This window comes from Malaclemys terrapin, chromosome 2 (genome assembly GCF_027887155.1).
Source record: "Malaclemys terrapin pileata isolate rMalTer1 chromosome 2, rMalTer1.hap1, whole genome shotgun sequence".
NCBI lineage: Eukaryota > Metazoa > Chordata > Testudines > Emydidae > Malaclemys > Malaclemys terrapin.
The window spans coordinates 192150703-192169966 of NC_071506.1; the positions used below are offsets into that span (position 1 = coordinate 192150703).

At 42.5% G+C, this 19264-nt stretch overlaps 1 protein-coding gene across 1 annotated transcript in view; it reads right to left on the reverse strand.

Annotated features, from left to right (window-relative positions):
* The window catches only part of SEC61G (SEC61 translocon subunit gamma), a 60850-nt gene extending 54928 nt beyond the window's left edge, over positions 1 to 5922 (reverse strand). Inside the window, exon 1 of the mRNA XM_054019156.1 lies at positions 5900 to 5922. The gene's annotated coding sequence lies outside the window, so the exon portion shown is untranslated. The remainder of the gene's footprint in view (positions 1 to 5899) is intronic.
* Positions 5923 to 19264: the final 13342 nt, after the last annotated feature.

Here is a 19264-nt window from a genome sequence, read left to right on the forward strand (position 1 = left end):
TGCCACAAGATTAATCTCAGAACACTTCACACACCCTACATACTAATACAGATTACTTTGCAGTCACTTCTGTTGTAGAAGACAGCATTTGTTTAACAGCACATGGCAACGCTGTCAGAGGTTCTGGGACAATTTTTATAGTGGGGGTGGCTGAAAGCCATTGAACAAAATTGTAAATCCTGTATATGATGGAAACCACTTCACATCAGGGGGTGTTGCCGCACCCCCAGCACTCTTAGTTCCAGCACCTATGAACGCTGTGAAACAGGACAGAAAGTGAAAAACACCATATTCCACTAAAACTAGATGGGAAATGTTAGGTAAGCAGAATATAATAATGACTCAAAATGGAACTGGGCCAGGACACCAGGGTTAGGACTCCAGTTACAAATGCAATGGGGTTTTTATTCACTGCAGTAATCCAGGCAAGATATTTTCAACTAGACATCAGGAAAAAATTGCTTAGTGATAAGAGAAATTGAATAGCAGAATTGACGCCAAGCAAGATGGCCAAGGCGCTATCCCTACAGATATGAAACAGGTTAGATAAGATGGTAGAAGTTATGATATACTGAGTATAATGTAGTCTGATAGAAACCCAACAGGTTTCTTCCTGGCCCCATTATCTGGGATTCTATTATGGACCAATGCTTTTGCCACATCAGCTGATTTTCTTATCTTGCATGACAGTTTGTCATTATGTACTGTTATTTGGCTGTTCACGTACAGCAAAAATGTCATGGACAAGGACAACCTGTTATACAAAACTCTTATCTATTAGCTGTTATTGAATCTCATGTGGTCCCTTTAATGTGAATATCACAAAAGCAAAATGCCTTTCAGCAGTACTTGGGACTTTTTTATTTTATCTAAATGTTAAAACTGATATTTAACTTGCTAAATTGAACACTACCTTTCGGAAAATATAGAACTCTATAGTACATGCCTGCTTCAGCCACTATCTTTTAAATAAGGCAGACAAGCTTCTAATAAGAGAAGTGTCTAAAAAAATGTATCCCTAGCAAATTGGACTCAGTGATAGAAACAGTTGCATGAAATATAATCCCTAGATCAATGAAAGTAACTGATTGACATTTAGAAATACTTTCACATGAACTTTAAAGGAGCAAAACAGTTATACCAAAAATCAAATTAAATTAATCATTTTTACCCAGAGAAATCCATCAATTCCCAACAGTTAAACAAGAATTTGCTTTCTCACGGTCCACCTGATCCTATTATTTGATTCTTTAGCAAGCTCATAGGGACTAAAATTTGTCTCGGGATGCATTTCAGTATTGAATACTGTATGCAAATCCAACACTCTTTAATGCAAAATTTGTAACATTACTACCCTTTTCATGGCAACTGATCATCACAAATGCAGGATTATGACCTTGCTGCAGGATCTGCCAGAAAACAAAACTGAGGTAAAAATAAGGAAAAACCTAACACCATCAGGACAGGCAGACCAGAAATCAGACCTACATCCATAAATAGTAGTGATCCCTTATCAGGACACCGATGGGCTTGTGTCTGATCTCATGTACATCAGTGTAAATGAGGAGCAGCTTACCGACTTCAGTAGAATTACATCACTGTTACACTGAGTTAGATCAAAATCAGGCCCACATTTCTAACTGTTCTGTGCCATAGGAAACGTACCTTCGCTCTGTAAACCATGAAAACCCTGATAAAGTATATTCCATTCTGTATCAACATTCTCCCAAACTTTTAATTTTTTGCTTCAATCAGTGTTTGTGGAAGGTGCTAGATTTAGATCTCAAGTCTTTATTTATCCACAGAACAAATACAGCACTGCAGGAGAAATGCAGACTTGTTCACACTGCCCTGACAACATGCCTGAACTCTGATCTGGAATGGCCAGTTTTAGTTTCTGTAGCATATTCAATCCTTGTTCTCTCTGCTGAGACTGCCCCAACAAAAGAACCAATCAGTACCAATCAAGGTGGTGGATTTTGTGATGTGAACACTTGTCCCCCAGGAATTAGATGGAGACTCTTGATTAATTTCCCAAAGGCTGCCTAACACAGGGCCAGATTCTGCTACCCTTACTTGCACTGAAATCACAAATCTCAGCAATATGAGGTGCTGACTGGAAAAACAGAGCAACAAGCTTTCTCCAAAATCATTGTTAAAAATAACCAAATATGCTCAAATAACTACTGGAAGGAGAATTACTAAGTTTCTACAGATGTCCACTTGCTCTGTGTGTGAAAAGTACTAATTTTGAAAACCACTAATAGGATGCACATTTTTTATGTATAACTTGACTTAATGTCTCCAGATGGGGAAAGGAAGCTAGAAGATTATAGAACCTTGCTTGAGGACAAATGAATTCAAGTTGCGGAGAACTCAGAGAAAAGCAAGTTACCACAGCAGTCCAAAAGAAGGAGCAGATCCAAAACGTTCCACTGACACCAAAAAGAACCAGGAAGTGTGGAGAGAGAAATGCCAGAACACCACTGGTGCTGGGACTTGCCTTTGCCACTTGTTTGAACAATATACTTATAGTTTAAAATGACACCTTGTTTGTAATACTTAATACAGCGTAACACTTAGAGCTCAAGTCTGCATCCCTTTCTATTTTTGTAAATACTGAAGAGATATGAGATAATACGGTAGAACCTCAGAGTTACGAACACCTCAGGAATGGAGGTTGTTTGTAACTCTGAAATGTTTGTAACTCTGAACAAAACATTGTTTGTTTTTTCAGAAGTTTGCAACTGAACATTGACTTAATGCAGCTTTGAAACTTTACTATGCAGAAGAAGAATGCTGCTTTTAACCATCTTAATTTAAATGAAACAAGCACAGATACAGTTTCCTTACCTTGTCAAATCTTTTTTTAAACCTTCCCTTTGTTTCTTTAGTAGTTTGTTTAACACAGTACTGTACTGTACTGTCTCTGCTGCCTGATTGCGTACTTTTGGTTCCAATTGAGGTGTGTGGTTGACCGGTCAGTTCGTAACTCTGGTGTTTGAAACTCTGAGGTTCTGCTGTATATTTTCTATGCCATAATTAACCTCTTTTTACCAATGTCGCAACCTCTAAAATCTCAAAGAGACATTACCTTACCCCTCTCAATGGCTGAAAGATATATGGCTAATGGGAAGATTATCATCTGGATGCTTGCTACCAAAAGCAGGACATGCCAAACTAGAGTTAACCGAAATGAGCTATCTGGGAGAAGGATACAGCTTGAGATAGCAGCCCACACTCAGGTTTCAGCATAGTTCTGCACCATTTCTGCCTTTAGCAACCCATAGGCTAGTTGCTTGTTTGTCTTTATTCAGCCACATCATCGATTCTGAGACACAGGTTTCTGATTTTCCTCTTTTTCATTGTTTGTCTTTGAACGCTTTCATGCCTTTAGCTTCCTAGAAACTGTTTTTATAGGTTTATTTGAATTGTGACCACATATGCTTTGAGCAGAAATCGATGGTTTCATTAGCAATGAAACAAACACAAGTTCAAAAAACCCTTCTAAGCTCTTTTTCAACACTCATTGTTTGTGTCCTACATTCCCACAATGTGTATAACTGCATCCACAGAAAAGCAGCTTTCCAGGCTGCTGCTACGTGCACAGTGTGAACAAGAGTGATACAGACTATAGTTGACATTAGGCAGAACAATTCAGACACAAATTCTACTGAATGTCCTAAAGAGATCATGCCATTTGGGGGGGAGGGGGGTGGTTCTATGCAACAATGAAGTTAATTTTAAAAAAATCATGGAAAATTATGACTATTATTTGTTTGCTTCTAATCAGGGATTCCTTTTTCAGTTTATGTAACTAGCCAGTCCTCCAGCCTCTTAAAACAAGTAAAAAATTTGTTTTACTTCCTTATATTCTTTGCTCCTGATTCTCCACTGCTTTGCATCTACTATAATCATTGTCACCTGCATGTAATGGCAGTAAAATGTTACCAACTCAGAATTCTCCATTCACACTGGTAGTTGTAGTTTTGCACCCATTTTGAATAAGTTTAAATGACAGCAGAAGCTGCAAGGTAGCAAAGAATGAGAGCCTGTAACTCAGCCCATTGAGAGAGTTTGTTGATCTTTCTTTACAACAACAGTATAACTTTGCTTTTAAGTTCACTACCTCGTTTGCTACATTGAGTTCTGATCCCCCAAAGAGTTTACCTTTTCGGATAGACCTTTGGCAAGATCTTGAGCTCTGCTGACAGTCCACCATTGAGCCTTCAGGCTCCCCCAAACCATCACACCCAACTTGTTAAAGTGCAGTTCTGCTCTGACAAGCGACTGTAGAAATTGCATCATAAAGTTCCATGTTTCTCAGTAACTTCTATATCAAATCTGTTCGGATGACAAGTAGAAGAATGATTTTTTTCCCCATCAATGTGAGCCTGGGATTTGAAAATCAATTTGGGTTCTATTTGGCTCACACCAGCCATATAAATTAAATATAAATTCTGTAATTGTAACTTGGCTAACAATTTTGTTGAAGACAGCGTGAAGCAGAGTAGCTCACTCAGCTAACTCTCTCATGGCTGTACGGGCTCTTCAGTGCTGATAGGAGTAAAAAAGCAGAAGACCAGTAAAGTAGGCAGTTATATTTCTGATTTTATACATAGGGACCTAGTGTATAGAGTCACAAGTTTACTACTTTCATAGACGCTCTTCAGAGCAGAATCCCACTTAATGTGGGGTTAGTCCAACATTGCCTGTATTAAGTGCAAATTAGAATGGCCACTAGAGGCATTCAAACAGTGTCATCCCCATTTTACAGACGAGGAAATTGAGGCATAGATTAAGGAAGTTGGAATCCGAGTTAAAATTAGACATTTGTGGTGGTTTGTTTTCTTTTCTTATTTGCTCTCTAATTAGGCATAGGTTCAAGGGTGAGAAATGCTAAACACTCATTCCCTCTTCCCAGGAAGTGAAATGCTAAACACTCATTCCCTGTTTGGAATGTGAATGTAATGTCAATATAAGGCAATACTTCTAGCCCAGCAAGTCCACCAAAGTGGTGGTGTTCAAAAACCTGTAACAAATTTTAGAACTCTATTTTGGATCCATTCATGAATTCCCTCAGGATGCATTAAATTAAGAATCTGAAAAAATTCACCAGCTCTGTAAAAGAGTTTTCCTAGTTTTATCTCCCAGATAGTGGGAATCCCTGGCCATGCCCAGTTATTTACACTAGGTGGCCTATGTTAAGGCTCCAGTTTCTTAGTCTTTGCAAGGGGATCCCACCCTTTGTGGTGGGACTTGTGTCTTTTCCAATAGGGGGAATCAAAAGGAAAATAAATGTTCCAATGCACCCAAGAATAACTTCTTCCTGGAGTCAACTAAAAGGGGAAAGGGCCAGCAGTACTTTCTGACATTGGGGCTGTGTCAAGGCTCCTTCCCCATTCTGAACTTTAGGGTACAGATGTGGGGGCCTGCATGAAAACTTCTAAGCTTAACTACCAGCTTAGATCTGGTCCACTGCCACCACTCCCAATGTACTAATTCCCTTCTCTGGGTGCCTTGAGAGACTTCACCAATTCCCTGGTGAATACAGATCCAAACCCCTTGGATCTTAAAACAAGGAGAAATTAACCATCCCCCCTCCTCTCTCCCACCTGGTGGATCAAGATCCAACCCCCTTGGATCTAAAAATAAGGAAAATCAATCAGGTTCTTAAAAAGAAGGCTTTTAATTAAAAAAAAAAAGGTAAAAATCATCTCTGTAAAATCAGGATGGAAAATAACTTTACAGGGTAATCAAACTTAAAGAGCCCAGAGGAATCCCCTCTAGCCTTAGGTTCAAAGTTACAGCAAACAGAGTTAAACACCCTAGCAAAAGGTACATTTACAAGTTGAGAAAACAAAGATAAAACTAACACGCTTTGCCTGGTTGTACTTACAAGTTTGAAATATGAGAGACTTGTTCAGAAAGATTTGGAGAGCCTGGATTGATGTCTGGTCACTTTTAGTCCCAAGAGCGAACTCTTGTCAAAACTAAGAGTACAAACAAAAGCCTTCCCCCCACCAAGATTTGAAAGTATCTTGTCCCCTTATTGGTCCTTTGGGTCAGGTGTCAGCCAAGTTACCCGAGCTTCTTAACCCTTTACAGGTAAAAGGATTTTGGAGTCTCTGGCCAGGAAGGATTTTATAGTATTGTACACAGGAGGGCTGTTGCCCTTCCCTTTATAGTTATGACAGGCTGTCTGTATATGGTTTTCTAGGAGTCCTTCTTGCTGAGCTACAGAATTAGGCTCACACTTTCAGGCTTACGGAGGGTTGGAAATCTCCTGGATGAGTATACTTCCTGCAGTTTCAGGAGTCGCTCCAGCCATTCCCTGCTCAGGGAGATCTCTCTTCCCAGCTAACTGCAGTTTCCTCCATTTTAAAGGTCTCCTCCCTACCAAACATGATAGTCCCACCTATCCAGACCTGTCAAGCTGTTAACACAGGGCCTCGATGATGCCTTCCTCATTCATCTGGGGTCTATATATCCTTTCACAAGCTCATTGAGATGGTCTAAGGGTTAGGATGCTAACCCAGTACTTTAGAGAGACACAAGTTCAGTTCCCTGCTCTGTTACAGGCTTTGTTTGTGACTGTGATCAAGTAACTGAGCCCCAGATACTCAAAAGTATTTAGGCACCTGCTACCCATTGATTTCAATGGGAGTTAGGAGCCTAGGTACCTTTGAGTATCTGCCTTTTATTGTCTCTGTGCCCCAGTTCCCCATCTGTAAAATGGGAGATAATAGTGCTTACCTTACTTACACTCACAGGAGTGTTGTGAGGATAAATACATTAGAGATTGTGAAGCACTCAGATACTATAGTAATGAGGGCCATGTAAATACCCCAGTAAGATTTAAAATACAGTGCAACTTCTATTCTCCTATCATTTACTCACGACTTCCTGGTATCTGAAACAGGATCATCTCCCTCCTCCCCCACCCTGTGACTATTAATTACACTGAAAATACCCTCAAGTATCCAAAGGTATTCAACCTCCTTCCCTCCTCACCCATGTGATTCAGGGAATTTAGGATGCACTGTATTCTCTGAAAAAAGAAGAACAGGAGTACTTGTGGCACCTTAGAGACTAACAAATTTATTAGAGCATAAGCTTTCGTGGACTACAGCCCACTTCTTCGGATGCATCCGAAGAAGTGGGCTGTAGTCCACGAAAGCTTATGCTCTAATAAATTTGTTAGTCTCTAAGGTGCCACAAGTACTCCTGTTCTTCTTTTTGCGGATACAGACTAACACGGCTGTTACTCTGAAACTTGTATTCTCTGAAAAAGCATACTCTTGAGACCAGATTTTGCTCGGAGACATGTATGTACAGCTCCCATTCACTTTCCTTTTGCACCTGTAGTGGAGGGAAGAATTTTGTCCGTAAAATATTTTGTTTTAATTGATGCAGGTTTATAAGCAATGTCTTTTAAATTAAAAAAGCTTGCTACTGCTAATCATAATTAGGAAAGCTACAACTAGATGGCAGTGTTCCTTCAAAGGAAGGTTTAAAAACTAATTCAGTTCTGAAACTTGAATCCAGCAATTTGAACATTATTTAGCAGGGGAGAGTATGTCAGGATGATATCTGGTACAACCAGATAGAAATCTTGAAGTTTACTGGAGCCTCAAAACAATAAATTTGCATTTTTAAACTAACCTGTTCCACCTGTCTCCAGCTAGTCGCTATTTACCCTATGTCCCTCCAAATACCCAAGCCTCACAGAAACACATTTGCCAGTTTTGCTTGACTTATCCCTTTCCAAGACTCTCTGTCCTGTCCCAATGTGTCCTAACAGACTGTGTCAATATAGATACTACAATACCAGCTCCTCTTTCATGCTAGCAAGAATAGTAAGCATTGGATAAGTATTTTCTGTCAGAGCTAAATTGGCTTCATTGATCACTATTTACAGATGTTTTTGTTTGGTTTTTGCCCCCCTGAGCCATGTGGAAACTGGCTTTCAAGCTCTTCTTGCAGGCTGACATAGTGTTTAGCGCACACAGCCTCTTTGTAGTAGTATCCATGAGTTTGGGTATGTGAGAAGCTGAAAACCCCATATCCTGTCTAGTAGACTCCTGAGAAGAAAATGTCAAATCTTCAGCAGACCTAGGTTTATTGCCCATCTTTAATTTTAGTCTTTGCAGTGTGTCTCTCTCCCTTTTATATAACCAATGTTATCTAAACAAAAATACCCCAAGGCATCTACAACAGCAGTAGACTCAAAAGCAGCATGTCACTACTTGCTATTTGATCACTTCTCTAAAATGTCTTCTGTCAGTATAACCAGTTACTGTATTAAAATGCATTTTTCTGTATTTGAACATTTATATGTGTATATACAATGTGTGTCATATTTAATCTTTACAATCCCACATAGTTGTGAGTATATATAATGTTGTTTATGGATCAGACCAACTTGACGGTATTTGCTTAGGGTTTTATGGAGTTCCGATATATTGTGAAAATAGCATTTGTGTGGCATTTCAGGTACTTTCACTTCACTCCTTGCTAAATCAGGAAATTAAGAGTGACAGAAAAATAAATAACAAAAAATGAACAGAACTATGTTTCCCATGGCCCCGCCATCTCCCCTACCATGAGGCTACCACCCACTCCTCCCTGCTTTTAGAGATTAAATTGTCATATCTGCAGGACAACAAAGGCCAGTGGATTGGGGATGGGTGGGTCTTAAGTGTCTTTTCCTCTTCTATTGACCCTATACATTCTGATGAAATGGAAACTACAGAGAATAAATCCTACTTGAGACTAAATCACACCTTAGCTCTTATCCAGCCTTGGTTATGCTGCAGGGTGACCCCAACACACACCCAGTCCCAGATCCCCTCTCCCCCTCCCCCCCCCCCAGCGTGTCTTGTAATGCCCAGATCTCTCTTGGACATTACATATATATTGATTCCTTTACGATGTTGTGGAAAATTGACCACACGTTTGATTTTGGATCTGACAGCCTGAGGCTCCTTTATTGATCAATCAAACATGCATGCATGGGGGAGTCAGCCAAGGCAGCCGAAGTCCCCCCCCCCGACAGATAAAATGCGAGAGATTATATAGGATAAAACCACAAAAATTACATATACTTCCTTAAAGTTTTACATCCATATAAGCAATAAAGCAAAACAAGTTTTCCTGTTTTTCTTAGTTTTGCCCTTTGCGGTTTCTTGCTTGTCACCTGACATCTATTAATCATAGTCTGTTACAAAGGTTAATTCTACTTTTATAATTTCTACAGTTAGTTCTGCTTTTATGATTTCTGTTTACCCTTCTCCTTTTACTCCCTCCCTCCCTTTTCTCCTTCCTCCAGGCCACACATACAGTTCACCTGACCCTACATACAGTTCACTTGACCAAAGTTTAGGCCTTAGACTATTTTTCCTCCACAACGGGAATAAGATGCACACAACTTTTTGCCCCATATGGAATTACACAGACACTTCAGCTTGAACACACTGGATTAGATAAAACAGTAAAACAAATGTATTAACTACACAAAGATAGATTTTAAGTGAGTACAGGTAAGGAGACATAAAAGTTAGAAATAAAGATAATATGTTTACTGATGCCTAATTTAACAAACTGCATTAGATTCAAAGCAAAGTTTTCTCACTACAGGCTGTCAGCAGTCTTACTGATCAAACTGTTTAGGTCAAGACCCCACACTCAGAGTCCAGTGCCTGTTTCCTTTGTCTCTTCAGGTGCAGTGAATATGATGGGCAGAGGGAGAGGGAGGCATCGTTTCTGGTGTTTGTCCCTCCTTTTTATAGTGTCATCCCTCTACCGAAAAACATTTCCAGTTGCGAACCTATGTGGAAGGATGTTCCCTGCTGTTTTTTTCACCTATTTGAACTTCCTTTGTCTTCACTTCCTGCTTGATGACTTTGTTTACTGCTTAAATGCAAATTAAATAGACTACATGTTCTTTTATTTAGGGCAGAACTGTTTGCACGCTTCTGTATGGGCAGGACTGTGGGGTTTGGAACATGTGTTAATAACCCATACAGGGAAATCTTATAACTTCACATACAATATTGCCACACACATTTTATCAGGATAATACTGACCAGCAAATTATGAGTTTTCAAATGATAACTTAGAAGACATATCTTATACAAACATAATTACAATCGTGTACGGTGCAAACGCAGGGGTATATTCTGTCACATCAAGATGAATACCAGTTGAGGGGGACAGAGCTGACTTTGACTAGCTATCTTGAGGTAAAAACTACCTGTGCTCTATCTCCACTGGGGTTTTACATTGAGGCAGCTATATTAAAGTAAAAAAAAAAAAACCCACATCTTTTTTGCAGTGAAGAACAAACTAAGTTGCCCCTTGGGACCAGTCTCTCACCTTGATCTGCACAGAGTGGCAAATGCCCCGTATCCAGGATCTCATGGCTTCCATGATATTGGACCATATTCCTGACACTGGTCAAGGATTAAATATCCTTCACCCTGAACAGTATAATTTTGAGGGAATAAATTCCAGATTTGGGGGAAAGAAGGAAACCTATCACTAAATGGTGCCTTTTAAAAATTATTTATTTATTAAATGGCTGCTGTTTGAAGCCACTCAGAGTTTGGAATGTTAGAAATAATCCTGGTTGAGATGCATTAGTGAGCAGAATGGAGGTGAGACAATCAAAGATGCATGATAATCTGCATTTATCACTACCTATGCTGTATGTGTGTATACATAAAATTACTAAATTGTGTTATATTATATATTCATTATATATCAGCATTAAATAGAGTGCAATAGGATTAAGCTGCATACCTTCAAGAAAGCTCCAGTTATGCTTTTCCTGGTGATTCATAATGATGAAAGATATCCTTCAATCTTCCTAAAATTATGTAAATAAATACTGGTACAAGTTTTGTCAATTAGCTGGACCAAAGGGATTTTACTCTTTGATCAAGTGTGTTATTGGGTATGACTCACTTAAGAATGTCTTTGGATACTGATAAAAGAGAACACAAAAGACTGAAGGGGATCTGCAATGCTTAGTCTACAATTATTTAGGTAACAAAGCCCTAAGTGTCTAATGAAGTCTTATAGGGGGAAAAAGACCTTGACCCAACTGTTTCCCAACTATCTTCTCTTTTTTTAACATCTTAAATATTAATTTTCTTGTGACTAGACTAGTCAGAGAATTTATAATGGGATATGGCACCTTTCAACTTCTGGCCAAAAGTCTGAATTTCACCTTCGTAGTGACCAAAAATTGTTACCCTTTCTTAGTGGCTGCAGTGAAATGGCCTATGGCATATGCAGTGGCCTATGTGAAATGAGTTTTGCAGTTCAAACACAAAGTTCCTAGTGGAGAGGTTTCTACATCAGAAAAATCATCACTGCAGTTTACAATTTTGACCATCTACCTGGAGAGACTACTAATTGGGTGAGTACTGGAGACAATCCAATCACGTTAGTGTTGGCCCCTTCAGAACACAGTTTAGGTATACATGTGGGATGAGTGGTGAAATTTACACTGATGCTTTATACCTGTTCTGTGGAGAGCAGATTTCAATTTCCAATTACGTTTCATCAGAATTAGAACTCATTTTACGAACAGTAATTGTTCAAACTCATACATTTCCTTTCTCATACTCAGGTCCACCAGTCCTCAGAATGCTTTTCTTGTCTCAATGGTAGTTGGAGGTAGAAATGGATTTGTGAAATGTAAGGCCCTGTGCATTTAAAAACTCACCAGTTCTGTATCCAACCAGATTCTTCCTGCAGAGAACCTAGAAAATTATCCCTTTCAAAGGGTCTTTCTCGAAATATGTAAGTAAAGATTTTTAATATATTCCACAACTTTAATTAGCTGACAAGAAAAGCAGAAAACAAAAAAATGCCTCAAACACCAGTCCCCTTCAGCCATGTGTTCACTGGACCCCACTTCAGACAGCTGGGCTCAACTCCATTTAAGAAAGAGTCCCCGAGCACAAAAGCTCTTGGTAATTAGATTTAATGGAAGCATAGAAGCCAAATGGGGAGAGAAAAGAGGCAGAGAAAATTGCAGATAAGAGAGAGGGAAATTGGAGGACTGGTGGGGAGGAGGAAAAGGAGACTGAAAGGCCAGGGATTGGAGACGAGCCATTCTTCAGTCAGCCATGGCCCATGAGGGGGAATAGGGCCAGTCTGAATTCATGTTCCTTCTCTGCTTCCTTCCCATTTATTTCCCAGAAAGTGTAACCGTGTCCATGTCAGAGCACATGCAGCCCCTTCTCATTCACTCTCCAGCGACTCTTGGCCTTTCATAACTAGAACACAACCACGGCCACTTCCCAGTTCACTTCTTTGCAGCTGAAACCATTTAATAACTGGGTGCAGTCACTCACCCACATGTAAACCTAGCAGTCCAGGAGTGCATGCACTGCCTTCTATTTACTCCCCAGAATTGTAACCCTTTCATTACCATATCCCATGGTTGACTTCTCTATTCACCCCACAGCGAGTGTAACTTTTTCATAGAATTCATGATGCAGTTTTCAATGCAGCTGCATAATGCAGCTGTCCCCCTATAAATGTAGATGGGCCTAAAAGTCACACTAGCACCATAATTTCTTTCAGTTGAAAAATGCCCCATCAGGGCCGGCTCTAGGATTTTTGCCACCCAAAGCAAAAACAATTTTGGCCGCCCCCCCCCCCCTTATTTAATTACCCCACCCCCGGCCCCGCCTCAACTCCGCCCCTTCCCCAAATCCCCAGCCCTGCCTCCTCCCCCCAGGCTCTCAAGCCTAGGAGGGAGGGAGGGGGAGAAGCGACGCCGCGCCGCGGCCGCTCGGGATTTCCCCCTCCCTCCCAGGTTTGAGAGCCTGGGAGGGAGGGGGAGACCCCGAGCCGCCACAGCGCGCGAAACAGCTGATTCGCGCGCCGCTGCTCCCCCTCCCTCCCATGTTTGAAAGCCTGGGAGGGAGGGCGAGTAGCGGCGCGCAAATCAGCTGTTTCACGCGCCGTGGCAGCAGCAGCGGAGGTGAGCTTGGGCGGCCGGGGCACATTTTTAGGGGCGGCATTCTGGCGCCGGCCATGCCGCCCCTAAAAATGTGCCACCCCAAGCACCAGCTTGTTTTGCTGGTGCCTAGAGCCGGCCCTGTGCCCCATACATTAGGGTTACCATACGTCCGGATTTTCCCGGACATGTCCGGCTTTTGGGGGCTCAAATCCCCGTCCGGGGGGAAATCCCCCAAAAGCCGGGCATGTCCGGGAAAATCGGGAGGGAGGGCTGGGCCGGGGTCGCGGGGCCGGGCGCGCGGTGCCGGGCCGGGAGCCGGGCCGGGGCCGCGGGGTCGGGCCGCCAAGGGGGTGCGTGGGGCCGGGGGGTCGGGCCGGGAGCCGGGCCGCCGGGGGGGTGCGCTGGGCCGCGGGGCCGGGAGCCGGGGGGTCGGGCCGGGAGCCGGGCCGCCGGGGGGGTGCGCGGGGCAGCGGGGCCGGGAGCCGGGGGGTCGGGCCGGGAGCCGGGCCGCCGGGGGGGGGGGGTGCGTTGGGCCGCGGGGCCGGGAGCCGGGGGGTCGGGCCGGGAGCTGGGCCGCCGGGGGTGGGTGCGTTGGGCCGCGGGGCCGGGAGCCGGGGGGTCGGGCCGGGAGCCGGGCCGCCGGGGGGGTGCGCTGGGCCGCGGGGCCGGGATCCGGGGGGTGCGCTGGGCCGCCGGGGCCGGGAGCCGGGGGGTGCGCTGGGCCGCCGGGGCCGGGAGCCGGGGGGTGCGCTGGGCCGTCGGGGCCGGGATCCGGGGGGTGCGCTGGGCCGCCGGGGCCGGGAGCCGGGGGGTGCGCTGGACCGCCAGGGCCGGGAGCCGGGGGGTGTGCTGGGCCGCCAGGGGCCGGCTGGCAGTGCTGGGCGGGCCGGGGGTGGTCGGCCGGGGGCCGGGGCCGGCACCCCAGGGCCGCAGCCGACCCAGGCTGGAGCCGCCGGGGGGCCAGCCTGGGCCGCACCTCCTCCCCCCACACCGCCCCTTACCTGCCCAGGCTTCCCGCGAATTAAATGTTCGCGGGAAGCAGGGGAGGGGGCGGAGACTTTGGGGAGGGGGCGGAGTTGGGGCGGGGGAGGGGCGGGGTTGGGGGCGGGGCCAGGGCCCCATGGAGTGTCCTCCTTTTGGAGGCACAAAATATGGTAACCCTACCATACATTGTCACCCCAAAGCTGCTAATGAGTGTGTGTCATCTCAAGCAGCAGAAGTGCACATCTTTTTATATCTGAAGAATAACAATTGAATATAACGAAGAGTAATTAAATGGGATTTCTCATTTTTCAGAACCAATTTCCCTTCTTCTCAGTAATGGTTTCTTTTGTTACTTGTCTTCTGCTTACTCTGCCATTCTAGGATTTGTGTCCTGAAGAAATCAGAGCAAAACTTTCAGCTTTGGGAAACTTTACTCTATTTGAAACAAATGCCCCTGTACTGTAATGGAGCATCATTCAGGTGGATAAAGAGATTTCTGTGATTGTGATTTTGTCCAGGAGAATATTTTTTTCTTTTTTCAACTTTATATGTGATAGGAACTGTATAACAAAACAGTGGTATTGTTCCAAGTTTAAAGTCAAAAATTCTGCAGCAAGAAGCCTTCTTGGTAAGGCTGAAGATTTTCAATTGTTTTTTTCCACTTCACATTTTGTAGCTCCTGCTGTAGGCCAGTTGCCGGTCTCCAAAGACCCACCTTCTGTGGTGAAAGTCTAAGCTCCCTTATAGGAGCCTTGTTCTAAATATTACATGAGTCCAATGATATGAGTAAAAGAAATGATACCAGAATTTCCTAACTGTGCTCTGAGATGCATGTCCCGAGGATTAGCCCAGTACTGCTGAGTGACTGGTGGTTGTTTATGCTTGTCGGGAAGGGAAGGGTGAAGAGAGTTTGGCTGGATGTTTCACTGAACAAACAAAAGGTTTCATATGCTGAAGATATGACTAAAAAAAGAAACTCAGCTAAAAGGACAGCTCACTGCATTTGGCATTTATATTATTGAAGGAGACAGAGGCAGTGAGAAGGAAAGAACATTAATTATGGAGCACAGCAAGGGCTGCTACTTAAAGTGTCTGGTGCTAGCGTAATTACAGGAGACATTCCTGCTCTCTGATGCTGAGAAACAGACAGACCTACCTCTCTGCTGTTGGAAGGGGAAGCCTCGCTCACTTGAGATTCAGACTTGTTCATTCTACTAAACTTTAGAGCCACTTCCAGAGAGAAGCGTGTGCTCTGAAAATGAGCTTTCCTGTTGCTTTCACTGTGGGTGTTCCCCAGACATGGGTTGTTTGGAGGCCTTAAAAGGGGAAGGAGAAACTGAGACTGAGCCTATCTAGCTGCGCCACTGACCTGTGTGTGACCTTGGCTAAGTCACCTTTGTCTGTCTTGTCTCTCTAGGTATCCTGTAAATTCTTTAGGGCAGGGACTGTCTCTTACTAGGTGTATATACAAGTGCCTAGCACAATGGGCCCCCCCCCAGTCTTGGTTGAGGGTTCTAGTACTACTACTGTTGATTAAAAAAAAATAACTGAGATTCTGGAAAACAAGATAGTAGCTTCGGAGAGGGGCCTATACAGCATGTGGGCATATACCCATGGTTTCCAAGCTCTGGGCAGGAAGGAGTGAAATCCAGCAAAGGGATAGTATGAGATAAGCATCACTGATATTAGCATATTGTCCCCACCCACTCTTCCAGCCCAAGATAAAATAAATCTCAAGGGCACAACCTGTTGACTTTTTTTAATCAGTTCACTTAATCAGATAAGTGTGAACAATATGTACATATCAAAGTAAATGCAAAGCAATAGGCTAGGGACCAAATTAAAAAGTAAACCCAGTGGCCCAATCTTGTGAGATGCTGAACAAAATTTGCAGGAGCCCAATTTGTAGAATCAGTCCCCAAAGCAACTGATGAATCGTGAAGGAAGAAATGTGCGCCTTATAAAAACTTAATTTTTTAGCTGGAAGGTGAAGAAAACAGGGATTTATTTACATGCACCAACAAGATTGGCATTGGCTTTGTGCCACATGAATTACATTTCTGTCATTTCTTCTCCTTCCCCCCCGCCACATTCTCTCAATTGGCTAGTTTGATCTTGCTTAATAAAACTTTTCTCTTAGGCTAGCTTCCAAGTTCTCATAGATTTTCTGCTGTAGCTCACAACTTAATAATAATAATAATTCCTTCCATTTAATAGAACCTTTCATCTTGAAGTATCTCAAAGTGTTTTACAGACTCTGTGCCAAATTCTACTCTTTCACCAGTGAGAATTCAGAGTAATTTCACTTAGACCAATGGAGTTTCAAGTGAAAAAAACATTTGGCCTGATATGTAAAGGGATCTCTTCACCTCTGAGGATAAAATATAGCAGATACTCTGCATCAGGAACTCTACAAAACAAACTTTTTGAGGTAGGAGCATACAGACTAAAACTCATTTCAAACTGAAGGGAATTAAATGGAGCAGAATATAATTACTCCAGATGGAATATTGCCAGGACGCCAGGATTTATACCTTTATCCCAGCAAAAAGTGGCATGTGATCTTTGACCACACATGTTCTCTAGTTTGATTTTATATCTTCAGTAGTGCCAATCCCAAATATTCAAAAATCATGAGTCTCCCTTCCAAAAACCATGAGATTTTAAAAAAAAAAAAAAAATTGAGATTTTCAGTTTTGAGCCTTTAGGAGTCGCATTTTCCCAGCTTTTTACTGTAATCAAAAGGGCTACAAATTTACTTCTCTTAATAAAAGCTGAGATTCACACACAATTACTTGATACAGGAGCTGGGGCTCTTAGAAAAACAAACACCCCTCAGAAAATAGCAGGAGTTGACAGCACTGTCAGAACTTTCAGAACCATGAGTACCTGTAAAAAGCTGGGGCATTGGTTCAGTGCTGCCTCAGAGGGAGGAGGGCCACCATTTTTTCCTCAGGAGGAGGAATCACAAACACTTTCTACAACATCTTAGTCTTCCATAGAGCAGGGCTTCTCAGACCTTTTAGCTAAGGCATGCCACATCTTAATAGAGAGACTGTCTCAGGGGCCCATCCTCTCTTGAAATAAGTGGAGTTATGCCAGTGTAAGCAATTAGAGGCCCTGTATGCTCAATTAATACAGAGTATTTGTAGCAGTCACTTTGCAAATCACCTTAACCTGTCTTCCTGGCCTTGACCTTTCTGTCAGAAGGAAATTATTCCACTCACTCCACACCTGTCACTCCATATTTGCCCCTCCCAATTGCTTAAAGGAACTAGCAATATGATTGCCGAGCTGAGCAGCCAATGCTTCTACATGTAGCAAAGGATTTCTTGGCTCCCAAGTTTGATGATAGCATAGATCACCTGGCTGAGGAAGGCCTGGAGGCTATGTAATGGTTGCAAAAGATGGTGATGAGGCAATTTCCTGAGGAGTTGCTAAATTTAATCGGGGAGCTTTTGAATAATAAGCATCCACAAATAAACAGGAAGCAAAAGGATGAAGGTGCCTTGATTGCATCAAACGGGAAATTTGTGGGGAATGGTGCTTACTTGCTGGACACTACCCAACCCTAATCAATTTTTAAATAACTATTTATCCTTCTGATAACATGTCTTAAAGTGGAGTTGTGTATTGTGCTACAGAGTGGAGAAAGAGTTAATTTTCTGTGCTCATACTAGAGCTCCAGGGTTTCTCACGAGCTGTTAAGCTTACTTCTCCGCAGTTTTTTTAAAAAACTTTTTGATTTATAAGACTATTGAGACGTTAAAAACATAGAAGCTGATCAAGTTCAGGCCTGTACACCGATCGCTGGCAGACCTCCTTCAGGAATATAATAGCACACCTCATGCTGCACTTGACAAGGACGAGAAGAATCCCCTTTGTGCGGTTCCCACACTCCTTTCACCCATGATCCAGCCTTTTGGGCAAAGTAGGATGGTTTCTGTGCATTTGGATTAAACACAAACACTTTAACTCTTTGCGTACGGGTTAGTTGATAGCAATCAACCCCATCTACTCCAGAAAGGAAAAGCCCAGACACGTAATCTTAGTTAATAACCCTGGGTCTAGATTTCATAATCTACGACAAACCATACTTAAATCCCCTTAAACACAGAGGCCCAAATCCTGGTTTCAATAAAGTCAGAGTTTTGCCATAGATTTCAGTGGAATCAGGCTTTGCCTCACAATTCCATCTGTAAATAGAAAGACTGAATAAGCAAAGTATCTCACAACGATATTGAGGGTGACATGGTTTCTGTGGGATATTAATTACCAGTTCTCATTAACTCTGTACCCCCTAACTCTATCTTATCGACTTATATAGCTCCTCATTACCAGAGTACATTAGCACCTCACACAATTTAATGTATTTATTCTTGCAACACCCCTGGGAGATATGGAAATGTTGCTATCATCAACATTTTACAGTTTGTAGTCAGAGAGATTAAGTGACTCACCTAAGGTCACACAGGAAGTATGTTGCAGGGAAGACAGTTGAACTTAGGTTTGAGTCTTAGGCTACCACCCTAGCCAATGGACTCATCCTTCTTTCCTAAATCAGTCCACAGTCAAACTTATCTCTTCGATGCCCCCTGCCTGAAGTGTAAGGAAATACTCCATAATGTATAAAATTCATCGTGAAATAAAATGGTTGCTATAATAGTAAATATATAAAGTAAAAGGCCGTGGAAGTCTCTGCCGAAATATTGTTTTGAATATATAACAAGTAAAGCTTTGTATTTGCTTTTCATGTAGTACAGTTGAGCCCTTAGTAAAGCAATAATGCCATTGTGGGGAAGGTTAGAGGGAAATTTAGATCCAGATAGTCAGGATCCCTGAGTAAATAGTGACCACTTGAGAAATACTTTGTGACTATTATAAGAACTCTCCTCAGTAATCCCTCAAATAACATTCTGTATTTGATGTACAGTGCATACACTATAGTTTGTTTTTATAGGGCAGACACTATGCTGAATACTGTTTAAGGTCAAGGCTCAAACAGAGTAAATAAAGCCTACAGAATAAAGGGAAATCTGAATACGCTTCCCAATGGAGCCAGACTTGTAGTTATTACAACAGATTTTAGACAGACCTTCACCTTAATGCGGGTAATATCATTTATTGTATATAAAAAGCTAAGATATGCCTGAATATAGCCTTAACACGTATGTTTTGATTGCTGCATGAAAGAAATACGACGATTTGGTTACATTTTTAAATTATGCACTGGTGTTTTTTAATGTGTTAATGAACGGAATAGGAGAAATGGTGGTCAGAGACTGATGGTATCAGAGG